At 47.3% G+C, this 14771-nt stretch overlaps 1 pseudogene; it reads right to left on the bottom strand.

Annotated features, from left to right (window-relative positions):
* Window positions 1-5471: 5471 nt before the first annotated feature.
* Window positions 5472-13335, bottom strand: LOC136549242 (glucan endo-1,3-beta-glucosidase 6-like; annotated as a pseudogene).
* Between the last annotated feature and the right edge of the window lie 1436 nt (window positions 13336-14771).

Below are 14771 nucleotides of genomic sequence, written 5' to 3'. Positions count from 1 at the left end.
ATAGTCGCAGCAACAGTCCTCCACAATCCCCGTGTACTTCCTCGCAGCCTGAAACGGACCACACCGCCACCTCAGAAGTCCGAACCGCATCAACTAAATCAAACCCCCCAAAAGCAGCTAAGCAAATCGCAATACCAACGGAGAGATTCTTACAGGGCAGCCGCAGCTTCCTGGTGACGAGGAGGGGATGCCCGGGAAGCTGCGGTAGCTCACGGCCACGGCGAGGAGGGCTGAAATGGGAAGCCACCTTCGTTGGATTCTTACAGTGCAGCCGCAGCTTCCTTGAGTAGCAGACTGAAATGGGAAGCCACCTCCGTTGGATCCGTCGTCAATGGAGACTGGCGCCGTCGTCGTGCCCTCGTCGACGCCAATGGAGGTTGGGCGGGTCGTTGCTGCTGCGGAGCCGCCACCACGTCCACCACGACCGAGAGAGCGGGCCACCAGCACCGCGCCGCCACCACGCCCAAGGGAGAGAGCCCCTAGCGCCGAGCCACCACCACGACCTAGGGTTTGGGCTGGGGCCGCCGCTGCCGCATCCAACGCCGAAGCTGTGGATCCCTTCTTCTTCCTAGCTCCGACCGGCGTAGACATCTCTGCAGCACCCAAATCGAAGGCGAGGAGGGCAAGGTGGAGATGGATGAGAGGGACTGGGGAAAGCGACGAACTGGAGCACGGAGATATGGCGGGCGGAGATGATTTGGCGCGGAAACATCCCGCGCGCCCAAATCGTCGCTGCTCCCGCGCGCGCCGAAGGCTGTTGCCCACGCGAGATCTGGGCGCGCCGACGACGAGGCCGTACAACGGAGTCTCGGACGTCTCTTCCGTCTGGGAGCACAGGACAAGCCCGTCGCCTCGCGAGGCGACGGGGCGAGGCGACGGGGCGCTCGTCTCTCCGCTACATTGGGGGGCTTTCTGCAAAATCGTCATCAAAGAGACGGGAAAAAGACGTCCGTTGTACGTGCCCTTAGACGACGAGTTGATGTCTCGGGAGAATAATATGTAGCAGGAGCAGCCTGCCAATAAAAAGCACTGTCCCCTCCTTTCTTTTGTTAAACAAAACGAACTAAAGACAGTTAGTAGCCGAGTTTCACCATTACGATCGATCTAACCTCGCAGGTAATATAAACACTAAGCACTGCGCTGCCTTTTGTTTTTTACTAGTAACAGACCGGTAACTCTTCGTGCTTCCTTAGTAATCTTTTTTTTTTATTTAAAAATACCAAACGATGTCGACTAATTGAATGGATTTGGAATTGGGTAGCTATAGTGTGGTAGATGGATCAACAGAAAGATTTAAAGATCGGAGAGACAGGAACTAGAGAGAACAGTGCTTTGCTCTTGCTTACGAGTTGAGCGAGGGAGGGGAAGGCGACGAGGTCGTGGTGTGGGTGTGGCTGTATGAGCAGCTTGGGCGAAGAGCGGAGGCTGACAGTGGCGGAGAAGTCAGCAATGGTGAAGGACAGCACCCTGCCGCCGTACACGTCGTTGGGTTTGCCGTGGAACCTCACCCGCGCGTACGCCGCCCGCTCCAACCCCATCTCCGCCTTTGCTTCCGCCGTCACTGCCATCTCTTTCTCTTGATGAGATGAGGTTATTACTCCAGTCGTTGCTTGTGCAGTTTATTAAGACTATTATTATCTTATTGGTAATCATATAGATCGGGCCGGGCCAGATCAGACTCATGACGCGCGCCCGCCCGTTGTATGACCCGACCGACACAGCCCAATTGCTGCTTGCCTCCGTTGGACCGCTAGTCCGCCTCCCCTACGTGGGTGCATAGCGTCCCTTCCTCCATGGAGGCGTCGGTTGCTGGCATTTAACTGAAAGACCAAGAACTGCTCATATGGACATTTTCAGTTAATATACTTATAAATCGAATTATAAGCAGCTAGCATTACACATCATCTCATGACCAAGAACTGCTCGAATGAGAGAAATGGCGATCGATATGACCGCGTATGCGTGCTTGCGTCCTGCCGGCAAACTTAAAGCGGGGACGAGGAGCTTATTGAGTGGGCCAAGATCCCCACGCCCACGGACGAGTTGGTGGTGCCGTACCACATCCTGGAAGTGGAAGGCCAGGTAGAAGGTGCCCACTGTATTAGTAAACCTGAATCCTTGCTGCTCTTCTGCGTATTCCTGAATCTATGCATGCGAATGTGAATGCCTAGACTGATTTGTGTAACTAATAAATGCAGTCATTAAGGCAACCAAGAAGCTGCTTGACAAGCTCGCCGTGCTCAAGCTCAGTGGTGGCCTGGGACGACCATGGGATGCACCAGACCCAAGTAAGTTGTGTCCAGATTAGTCACTTCAGGAGTACAGGCTGTTGAAACAAATTTGCTTTTGTTTTAGTTTCAATACCTAAATTAAGCTCTAGCATTCACTTCCATATGTCGCTGGTATCATATCTGAATATCAGTATCATGTTCATGCTTCATAGAGCTCTCAACATGTTGTCTAGAACTAACATTATTTGCAGATTGGTCATCAAAATGCGCAAGGGAATTACTTTCCTCGACCTCATTGTTATCCAGATTGAGGTTGGTTAAAACATCACGACTGATGCAGCATTCCTGCAAACTTCACCACTCCATCTTGTTTCTATCTTTTAGTGTGACACTTGGTGGCAAACATTTTTCTCGTACAGTTACTCAACAAGCAGTATGGCAGCAATGTGGTGCTGCTTCTGATGAACTCCAATGTTGGAATAATCATGACTTAAATTAGTTTTGAGTCTTCCATATAGAATAGATGTCAGTCACGTTATGTATTAACGTGTTTGGCTTTGTTGTGGCTGGACACGTGATGAGTTCACGTTGTGGCCGGGGTCATCAGACTGGAGGATTGCATTGGTCTGTTGATCCTGAGTCCAACAGCAGCATGCAGAGGCGTGTGGCCGCGTGGTTGTAAGCACGGAGGACCGCTTCTTGGGGATGCTATGCGTGGTGGCGCGGACGTCTCGCAGCACTCGAGTTCGTGGCTCGTGGAGAAATGGACGGCGTGCATGCGTACATGCGCTAGCTTGCATTGAGGCCCGAGCGAGTCGTTGCTTGACGGTGTGCGGTGCTGGGCTATAAAGCCAAGATATAGGCGTTTGGTAACCTCCATTGTCCACTGTTTATCTTCTTCCTCCGTTCGGCGAGAGCTAGTGTGACTCGGTTCCAACATCCAACATCCATGAAGACGTTTGAAAGTAAATTCTCCGTTCACGAGTTGACTGAAAGCTAACAGTTATGCTTGTCCTACAGATTGATGAGAAATATGCAAGTTCAAGCATTCAATCCACACATTCAACCAGGTACGCTAGACAAAATTTTTGTAGATGCTGGACACTTGCTTTTTTAATCTTAGTTTACCAAATTCACTCCAAAAATATGTTAAGCTGACAATAAAACAATCGTTATCATTACATAGCCAGTACCCTCAAGGTGGTAGCTGACGAGTTCTTGCCATGGCTGTCCAAGGGAAACACCGACAAGGAGGCGGAGCCACCTATAGGGCGAGGTGGGGCGGCCGCCGTACCTCCCCTCCCGCGAGTAATGCCCCGACCTCTGGCCATCGACGGCGTCCGCGCAGGCTCCGAGCAAAGCGACGCGACGGCAAGACCGCGAGAGGTTGAAGACGGGGCACGCCGATGCAGCGCGCTGCTGGGCCGTCTGGCCAACAAGGCCCAATGGCCCAAGCCTAGAGGCATCTTGGCCCTTAGGCAAGCAGAAGCGCCGGGGAATTGGGGAACTCGCGGTGGGCAGTCGTCGAGCGGAAGCGGAGCGCCTCCAACTCCGCCGGTCCGCCCTCCAACGGCTCCAAGTCTCCAAGGCGTCTCGACGGCGAGCAGACCAGCAGCGTTGAAGCCTCAAGGCGGAGGCCGGGAGGCGGCGGCCTGCGGCCCGCGGCCCTGCCGTGCGCCCGAGCGGCCAGACTGCCGGAACACGGGCGGCCAGACTGCCGGAACACGGGCGGCCAGCCGGCCAGCGCGCTGCCCGCCTGAGGCTGCGCCTGCCCCTGGCGCTGGCGGCTGCCGGCTTGCTGGCCTGTGGTGCCTGGGCTGGGCAGTGCTGGCTGCTGCTGTGATTTGTGCCTTTTTTTTTTTTTTTGTTATTTGTGCTGATGGACGGGGGAGGAGACGAAGGCGTGGAGGGAGGAGATGAAGTTGGAGCGGCCAATGGGTCTAACAGAGAGAGGCACGAGTAGGCCGGCAGCTCCAACTCCATTGAGCCACAAGCCATGTAAGAACTAGTTATTGCTATTAATCCATTGCAAATTGGTGGCTTGATTACTCGTTAAGTCTTCTGTACCATTTGTTTGCTGAATTACATATTAGAATATAATTGTTACGTGATATATCGATATATATACGATACACATACATAGTTGAACCGATATATCGGTGAACTTCGATATAGCAATTAATAAATGACAGAATTTCCTTTTTGTCTGAATTAATAAATGACAGATTTTTTTTTTCATTTGACAGTATGCTCGTTTTAAAGCATAATGATGCAAGCCCTATTGCATTTTTCCCGCAATTTCAAAAATCCAAAAATCGCTTTGAGTAGGTTGGCACATTGGTACTTCATTCATTGCTTCCTTGATGGAAGACCAACATATTCACCTTTAGCGTTCTGTTGCTGGAGATTATCACAGGATTGACAGGAAGGAGACCTATTTACTGCTTCTACCAAAAGTTTCTACAACTGGTGCTCTCATGAATTCGAGGCACGAATGACAGTAGATGCTGAAAATACTTATTGTCCTGTATACATATATAACATGAAACTTTGTATAACTGTTTGAGTTTCCTTATGTTTTTGGAACAAAAGGGAGAGAAGAAAAGAGAGCTCTTTTCATGTTTGATTTCACAGTTCAGTCATTCCTCGTTTATAGAGCTTCTCATTACAAACAATTCAAGGTCTGCACATCCCTATTTAGGGACAAGTTTAAGCACCAACTTTGCTTCACTAGTGCGTACACTTAGGTTATGAAGGAAGATAGTGGGGGAAGTAAACACTGGCTAATAACATGGTCTTTGCAAACAGATGCCATTGAACTGCACCAACACGTGCACTTCCTGGGAGTCATTTCATGTCGCTAGCTCTAGTAATAAAGAAGAAAAAGACTCGATTACGAGTTCTACTCCGATTTCTCCTCGAAGTCTCTAGAGGGGCTGACAATCATTAGAAAATAAATAAATGAAACATACTCCTAGGTCAGTAGTAGAAGAAAGGGGTGGCGGTGAAATTAAAAGTCAGGTCTCTGCCCACTACCTTCGTTCACACCAGCTTGAAAATATCGATGGTGACGACAAGAGAACTCGCTTATATGATGATGATGACAAGAGATCTTTTCTTGTCTACAGCTAGGAATCCAAATAGATCTCTCTTGTCAACTCATCATCACCATATAAGCGAGCTAAAGACAAAAGGCGTGGTGACGATCGAACACGAGGGAAATTAAACCTTCGTTCAATTTCACAACAATACGGACAGCACGAAGGCCGCGAGCACGGCTGCTGCCCGGGCAGGCCACGATACCCATGGCAGAGCGGGGCAGGGCGCCGACGTCGATGATGAAGCGGCATGTCCAGGTGGATGGGTCGAGATATATATGGAGGTGGTGGTGGCTGAGGCCGTAGAAGTCGCAGGCGTGGTCGTCCTGGTCCATTGTCTGGTAGTAGATGTCTTAGCCGTTGGAGATGTTGCCATTGGCGTCGAGGCCAACGCAGAAGGTCCTGTAGCCTAGATTGGTGCAGTGGGCGAGGCTGCACACGTAGCTGACGCTGTCGCCCACCTTCTGGTCGGTGAGGTTAGCCGACGGTCCGAGCACCCATGACTTCCTGTCCAGGTACTTGACGCCCCTGGCCGGCTTCAGCGTGGAGGCGAGCCGTTGCCGCCGACGAGGCTGAACGGGTACTTGGGCGTGCCGTCGTAGTAGATCGATCGACCCAGCGGCGCTCGAAGTTGCTCGGCTGGATGATCTTGCGGTCCTCGTGGATGAGGGTGAAGAGGTAGGCGTCGACGGGCCCCGGCATAGCGGCGTGCCCTGGCCGGAGGCGTGCGGTAGAGGAAGCCCTTGTTGAACCGCCGCGCGTAGTCCAGTCCAGGTTGGCATTGGCGTCGTCGTCGTCGGGCCAGCCCAATGTTAGCATTGATCTCCCACCAGTTAGGCCCCTGGGCCTGGTTCTCGTGCCCTGATCGGGGGCGCCCAACCCTACATGGTTGGTGGGCCCCCGTCGCATAGCGCTATAAAGGAAAGGTGGGGGCTGGGGCTCGCAGTACGAGGTTCACCGCGCCGCCAGTCACCCCACCGACATCCTAACCCTAGACCCGATCTTGAGAAGGGGCGCTGCCAGCGACGGGAAGCACCACCGACGCCGGCAACGCCACCCCGACGCACACGCCGCCGCCGAGGACGCCACAGCGCCGACTCCCTCTCCACCGAACGTCGCTGCCGGCGCGCAGATAGCGTCCGTCAACGAAATCCCGGCCGGAGCTTCGACCACTACGGCTTTTGATGGTTTGCAACCTATCAACCCCTTTCTCTCTGTCTCTCTGTGATCCTGAATACCTATTCCTACTACCAATACATCCCGATCCGATGAACATGACTAAAACGAAACCTAACAATGGTACCGGAGCCACGGTTCGACAAGAAATCAGATCGGGGAAGTGAAACCGGCCGATCTGATGCGGATCGGGAAAGAAAATAGAAAACCGAACCCTAAGACCTAACCCTAATTCCCCAAATCAAATCTGAAGAAGGATGAAGAGGGAAAAGGGGAGGGTCAGATTCCGAGAACCCTAGACGCAAATCCGAAAGAGAGAAAAGGGGAAGAAGAAAGAAAGAAGGGTCGAACCCTAACCCTAATCCCAGTTTTCCATTCGGATGAACGAAAAAGAAAGAAACGAAAGCAAAGAAATCGAATCGGCAAGAACGAACCCTAACCCTAACCCTAGTTTTTCCCATTCGGATAAACCCAAAAAGAACAAACTCAAAATCAGAAAGGGGAAAATGCGTTAGGGTTAGGGTGCGTCGGATGAACCTTTTCGCCGGCGCGGGAGAAGAAGCCGAGCCGGGGGCGCGGGCTCGTCGGGCTCGGCCAAGGAAGCGCCGCGGCCAGGCCGCTCGACGGCGGCGTGCTCACCCGTTGGGGAGCACGCGCGCCGGCGAGGGGGGCAGCGACGGCGCCAAGGCTCGCCATGGTCGCCCGCTCTGCTTTCCTCGCTCGCGGCTGCTCGGTGGCGGCTGTCTTCGCTGCGTCTGAGAAGAGAGAAAGAGCGAAGAGAGAGAAAGGGGAAGAGCCGAATGACCTAGGGTTTTCAGGCCCCCCGCGTGGCGTTAGTTTTGATCCGACCGAAGACGGCGCGCGACCGTCCGATCAAAACCAACGGCCATGGATCCTCGGGCCATCGCCGGCCCAGGCGGGCACGAGGGCGCGCGGCGCTTTGCCGGCCCAGGCCCAGGTTGCGGCCTGGGTGCGGCCTGTGCGCGCGAGGACAGCCGGGCCGAGCCGGTTTCAGCGCGTCTTGGGCCGCGCTGGGCTGAAAGAAGAAGAAGAAAATTTTTCTTATTATTTTCCAGGAGCAATTTTAAATGCATATTTTGATGAATTTGAATAATTTTGATACAATTTTCTGTGCAAATTTTATCCAACGATATTTTGCTCAGAAAACAGTGAATTTTTTAGTGCTTCTAGAAAATAATAATATGAAAAGATTATTAATGTTTCCGCTGTGCATGATAATTATTGTTCTCTTTGATTAAATTTGAACCAACGGGATAATTTAATTTTAAGATAAATGAATTTCTGATAATTTTGATGCGATTATGATATTGTTATTTTCTGACCAACGTTGTTAATAACAATATTATAATTTTTGATCCATGAGAAATTGTGCATTAATTTTACTTCTGCCCAACGGTGATGTAAAATGTTTGCATGGATGAATTATAAGTTTTAATTTGACCAACGTTGAATTAAAGCATGGAATTTTATGTATAAATGTTTCTTACTTACTCTGGTGTGATTTCAGAAGGCAAATGTATTGTGAACATTGCCAACATCCCGACACTCAATGGAACCAATCACCGTGTGTGGCGGGAGAAGTATGAATTGGAACTTGCGTTGGGAGAGGTCGATTTTGCCATCACCTCACAGTGTCCTACTGAGCCAGAGGACCCGGTAAGAGGTGATAATAAATCTGATGCTGATTTCGCTTCTCGAAAGCGTGATCATGCTGAAATAAGAATGAAATATAACCTTGAACATAGGCAATGGACTCTCTCCAACCGCAAGTGCCTGTTGGTAGCCAAAGCCACTATAGAAGAACAGATAAGGGGCTCAATCCCTGAATGTGCTACTACCAAAGAATATCTTGAGAAAATCAAGAGTCAGTTTACTAGGTCTACCAAGGCCATAGCAAGTTCACTGATTAAAAAGCTTATGAATGAGAAATTTACTGGTGGTAGCATAAGAGAGCACATTTTGAAGATAAACACTATGGCATCTAAGCTAAAAGAAATGAATTTAAAGGAGGAGGATTTCCTGATTCATTTGATTTTTGCTTCTTTGCCAAAAGAATATGACACCTTCATTGTGAACTATAATATACAGCCTGAAAGATGGGGCATAGAAAGACTCATCTCAACATGTGCTCAAGAAGAGGAGAGGATAAAGTCCTCACAAGGTGAATCTCTCATTTTGTGAAGGACAACAAAAGAAAGAACTTTAATAGCAAGAATTCTAAACCATAAGGAAAACCTAAGTGGGACAAGACCTCTTCCTCCTAGTTCACAGGGAAATAAACCCCAAGATTCTGAGAATCAGTAGTATGGTGGAGCTGAAAAAGATCAGTGCAAGCACTGCTTCAAGAAGGGACACTACAAGAGGGATTGTCCAGACTTCCTGAAATCTCTGCTAAAGAAATGTGATGAATTTATTACATTTGTAGATGAATCCCTGTATTTATGTTATGACAAATCCACTTGGTGGGTTGATTCAGGAGCAACTACTCATGTTGCAAATTCTTTACAGGGGTTAAGTGGGACGAGAACCTTGCAAAGAGGAGAAAGAACGATTAAAGTTGCAAATGGAGTGCAAGCCAATGTTGAAGCCATTGGAGATTTTTCTTTAGAATTGAATAATGGTTTTGTACTTAGACTTAAAGAAGTACTTTATGTTCCCTCTTTGCGTAGAAATTTGATAAATGTTTTGAAACTTGATGATGATGAAATTGATTGCCATTTTGGTGATGGCATGTGTAAGATACTGGTTAATAATAAATGTGTTGGTCTTGCCTTCCACAAGACAAGCTTTATTTATTATTTCTTGCTGAGAATACGAACAATGTATGTGATGAGAATATGAATGATTTCCCATCTACGGATGTAACTAAGAAGCGGAAGAGAATTGATACTGTCTCTTCGAAATTATGGCATTGTCGCTTGGGCCATATTTCGAGGGGGAGAATGGAACGATTGGTTAAGGAATCAATTCTTCCGCACTTAGAATTTTCAGATTTAGAACAATGTATTGATTGCATCAAAGAAAAGTATGTCAAGAAAATTAAAAAAGGTGCCAAACAAAGCATAGGAATTTTAGAAATAATCCACACAGATATATGTGGTCTTTTTCCTGTGAAAAGTGTGGATAGTTATGACTCGTTTATAACATTCACAGACGACTACTCTTGTTATGGCAATATTTATCTAATTAAAGAAAGATCGGAAGCATTGGATAAATTCAAAATATTTAAAGCTGAAGTTAAAAATCAGCACAATAAGAAAATCAAGATAGTACGATCAGACCGAGGTGGAGAGTACTATGGATGACATACCCCATATGGCTAAATTCCTGGACCATTCGCAAGGTTCCTACAGGAAAATGGCATAGTTGCTCAGTACTCCACACCGGGGGAGCCTCAACAGAATGAAGTGGCTGAAAGACATAATCGTACCTTAATGGATATGGTAAGAAGCATGATGAGTTACTCCACATTACCGATTAGTTTATGGATGGAGGCACTAAAAACCGCCATTCACATACTTAATCGAGTACCAAGTAAATCGGTGCCTAAAACACCGTATGAATTATAGACAGGAAGAGAACCCTCACTCAACCATTTGCATATGTGGGGCTGTCCAGCTGAGGCAAAAGTGTTTAACCCAAACATAGGAAAGTTAGACTCCAAGACAGTCAGCTGCCATTTTATTGGCTATCTAGAAAGATCGAAAGGATATCGCTTCTATTGTCCTGACAGACATACGAAGATTGTAGAAACAAGACATGCTGTGTTTTTTGGAGGATAACATGATCAGGGGGAGCATGGTAGCACGAAAAATCAGCCTACAGGAGAAGCGGGTACATGTACCCACTCCGATGGTTGAAGAACCATTCTTCACGCTACCTGCTACTGTTGCACCGACAGTGCAGGACACTGTAGTGCCAACACCTATTGCAAGTTCTCCCGTGGCGACAATGAATGAACATGAGGAACCTGTCCTTGAGGAACCTATAGAACCAAATGTTGCACATGAGGAAGAACAACAACAGCCAAATATGGAACAAGTGCCGGAGGCACCTAGAAGGTCTCAAAGAATAAGAAGATCAACTATTACTGATGACTATGAAGTTTATGAAACAGAAGAATGTTAGATGGGGGATGATCCCACCTTATTTGAAGAAGCCATGAGAAGCGACCACTCATCAAAGTGGCTTAAGGCCATGGAAGATGAATTAAAATCAATGAGTACCAATAAAGTTTGGGACTTAAAAAATATTCCTAAAGGAGCCAAAACAGTAGGCTGTAAATGGGTCTACAAAACGAAATATGACTCCTAAGGGAATATAGAAAGATTTAAAGCGCGACTTGTGGCGAAAGGCTTCACGCAAAGAGAAGGAATTGATTACAATGAGACGTTTTTTTCAGTCTCATGTAAAGATTCCTTCAGAATTATAATGGCACTTGTAGCCCACTATAATTTGGAGTTACATCAAATAGGATGTAAAGACGGCTTTCCTAAATAGGGATTTGGAAGAAAATGTTTATATGGCACAACCGAAAGGTTTTGTCGTAAAAGGAAAAGAAAATATGGGATGCCGCCTGAAGAAATCAATCTACGGATTGAAGCAAGCTTCAAGACAGTGGTATTTGAAGTTTGATAGAACGATAAAAGGTTTTGGGTTTGAAGAAAATATTGAGGACAATTGCGTTTATGTAAAGTTCAGGAATGGAAAGTACATATTCCTAATTTTGTATGTGGATGATATCTTGCTTGCTAGTAGTGATATTAATCTACTAATGGAAATGAAAAAATTCTTGTCCTCAAACTTTGATATGAAAGATCTCGGTGAGGCCTCGTTCATTTTGGGAATAGAGATTCACCGAGACAGGAGAAAAGGGGTTCTAGGATTATCGCAAAAGGCATACATAGAAAAGGTCCTGAAGAAATTTAGTATGCGTGCATGCAGTCCTTCACCTGCTCCTATAGTCAAGGGCGATAGATTTGGGGAACATCAGTGTCCCAAGAACCAATATGAAATTGACCGAATGAAAGCGGTACCGTATGCTTCAGCTGTTGGAAGTTTACAATATGCTCAAGTGTGTACACGCCCTGACTTAACTTTTGTTACCGGGTTACTTGGCAGATGTCAAAAGAATGCAAGAATTAAACATTGGAAATTAGTGAAGAAAGTCCTGCGTTATTTGCAGGGTACGAAAGGCCTCATGCTTACGTATAGAAGATCTGACTCCCTGTAGATAGAGGGGTATTCAGATTCTGATTATGCGGGAGATGAAAGAAAATCCATGTCAGGATATGTATTTACTCTCGCAGGAGGGGCTATATCGTGGAAAAGCTCTAAACAAACCGTAACTACATCCTCGACAATGTATGCCGAGTTTGTAGCCTGCTATGAGGCAACGGGGCAGGTGAATTGGCTGAAGAAATTTATATCCGAATTGAAAGTGATTGATGATATAAATGAACCACTGAGGTTGTATTATGATTACAACCCAGCAGTACAGTATGCTCACAACAATAGGTCAAGTGGTGCTGCCAAACACATTGACATAAAGTACTATATTATGAAAGATAAAGTTCGGGATCATATAATAAATCTTAATCATATAAGTACAGAGAAAATGCTCGCGGATCCGCTCACAAAGGGCTTACCACCCAACGTGTTCAGAGAACACGTAGCCGGTATGGGTTTAAGGGAAAGCCTATGATTCCCGAACATACGAAGGGCCCAAAGAAAGTTTACATTTTAAAATGGAGAATTATATTGTGGCTGTTAGTCTAACGGCACTAATTGCTGTGACGATGGGATAGTTCTATGCACTAATCTGTGATGAAATAGGATGGAAGCAAGAAAAATATGAATTGAAAGTTTTGAGTATAAAATTAAAGAACGAAGAATAGATGAGAGATCAAGGGGGAGAATGTTAGGATTGATCTCCCACCAGTTAGGCCGTTGGGCCTAACTGGACCTTGTTCTCGTGCCCTGAGAGGGGGCGCCCAACCCTACATGGTTGGTGGGCCCCCGTCGCACAACGTTATAAAGGAAAGGTGGGGGCTGGGGCTCACAGTACGAGGTTCACCGCGCCGCCAGTCACCCCACCGACATCCTAACCCTAGACCCGATCTTGAGAAGGGGCGCTGCCAGCGACGGGAAGCACCACCGACACCGGCAACGCCACCCCGACGCACACGCCACCACTGAGGATGCCACAGCATCGACTCCCTCTCCACCGAACGTCGCTGCCGGCACGCAGATGGCGTCCGTCAACGAAACCCCGACCGAAGCTTCGACCACTACGGCTTTTGATGGTTTGCAACCTATCAACCCCTTTCTCTCTGTCTCTCTGTGATCCTGAACACCTATTCCTACTACCAATACATCCCGATCCGATGAACATGACTAAAACGAAACCTAACACCCAACTCACCCACGACGACGGACACGTCTCCGAAGCCACTCCGAGGAAGTGCGGTCACGAGCGTGTTGTGGCTGGCGTCGAAGGTGTTCTTGTATAGGTGACGCCGCCATCGACCACCGGCAACGAGGAGCCCTAGAAGAAGGCGTGTAGTCCAGCAGGAAGCAGTTGGGGTCCGTGAACGGCACGCCCGTGGACGCCAGGAACTGCACGATTGTGAGCATCAGGCCGTGGATGTCCGTACGGAAGTCGCCATCCGACGGCTTCCCCGTCGGTGACTGGTACACGTAGGCGTTCAGCGGCACCGTCACTTTACCTTGTCGCCCAGGCCGATCTTCACCAGCGTCGCCTGGATGTTTTGCATCGCGGGGAACGTGGTATTCAGGTACGTCCTCATTATTGCCCACGGCCACGTGCCTATCCGTGTCCGTCCATCACGGAAACAAAAGATATATATTTAGTTGTATGTATCTATATTCTAATATTAAAGAGGCAAATCTTCTTTATGGGTTCTCAAAACTCAAAAGAAGTCGTGGAACTTAATACTAATACTAACTCTATCACCTGATGGATAATATGAAAATTAAAGTTTTGATATATTTTGCGACTAAATATTTTTGTGCCTTATAGCCGCAAAGGACCGGGTGAGAGGTGAAGGAGATGTTGGAAATATGTGCCTAAAATACATTCCAGATTTTGTTTGGAGGAAAAACTCATAGATAAAAAATGATGCAAGCATATAACGCAAGTAAACAGGCAACATACTGACTAGAACAGGATTGCGCAAGAAAATTACTCAATGATCCCACGCAGAATGTAGTCGAACGTGTTGAAGTAGATGTTGCAGATCACCAAGCGGTCGCGTGTAGACGCTGCCCAAAAACCTGATTGCCGCCCCGTGCATGAGTCTCGCGGCAGTGGTTTCGAAGATCCCGCTCTCTTCAAGTTCGGTGCACGCCGAACTCAAAGGTCGACGAGGCGCAACAGCGAGAAGCTCAGCACAGCGAGTGGGAAGGTGAGCGTGTGAATCCGTAGCCTTCAACCAGGATGTCTCCTGATTTTATAGGCCTTCATAGTGCATCAATTCCCCTCATCAAGCAGTAAAAACTGTCTAATTTAATGACAGAAAATGCTGCAATCAAACAGCAGAAACTGACACACCTTATTACTGTTTAAAACGGCAGTTTCAATCACATTGAAGCGCCATTACGCTTAGAAACTGCATAAATAATAGCCTGCTGTACACGTACGTGTCGCAAGTCACAAGTCACATGATTTTTCACGCGAAAAATGCGCGCGAGCTGCGCGTGCGTGTAGCAACAGTCTCATTCTCTCTCATTTTCACCTATTTTGCATAGAGAGGAGACTCACATATTTAAGCAAGGCAACCTCTCCTTGAATTAGCAATATGAGACTATAGATTGTGCATGCTTTGGAATTCATCAGATTAGGCCAAACATGGACCTAAATCCAACAGGAGAGAGTGCAACGATATACGTCTGGTGGAGCTCGATATGGAGATTTTGGAAGATTTACTTTATTATGGACGCCATGATCATTATAAAATAAATTATAGCCATTAAAATTTATAGAAAAGGTAAAATATAAATAGATATATAACATTTTGCCCTCATTTTCTATTAACGTACGATAATTTTTTCCTCTTGCGACGCACGAACGTATTTGTTAGTAGTAAATGAAAGGCAAAATTTGCTCCATAACCTCTCTTTGCTGCTTGACGTCGAAAATGGAGCGATTTACTGAATGACACTTTGATTCTTGGCAAATTTATTGGTGGACACTCCGTCCAATAAAATATTCATTTCTGGCTTT

This window comes from Miscanthus floridulus, chromosome 4, assembly GCF_019320115.1.
Source record: "Miscanthus floridulus cultivar M001 chromosome 4, ASM1932011v1, whole genome shotgun sequence".
In the NCBI taxonomy this organism is placed as follows: Eukaryota; Viridiplantae; Streptophyta; class Magnoliopsida; order Poales; family Poaceae; genus Miscanthus; species Miscanthus floridulus.
The sequence above is the reverse complement of the archived record's forward strand: the minus strand, read 5'-3'. Positions and strand labels throughout refer to the sequence as shown.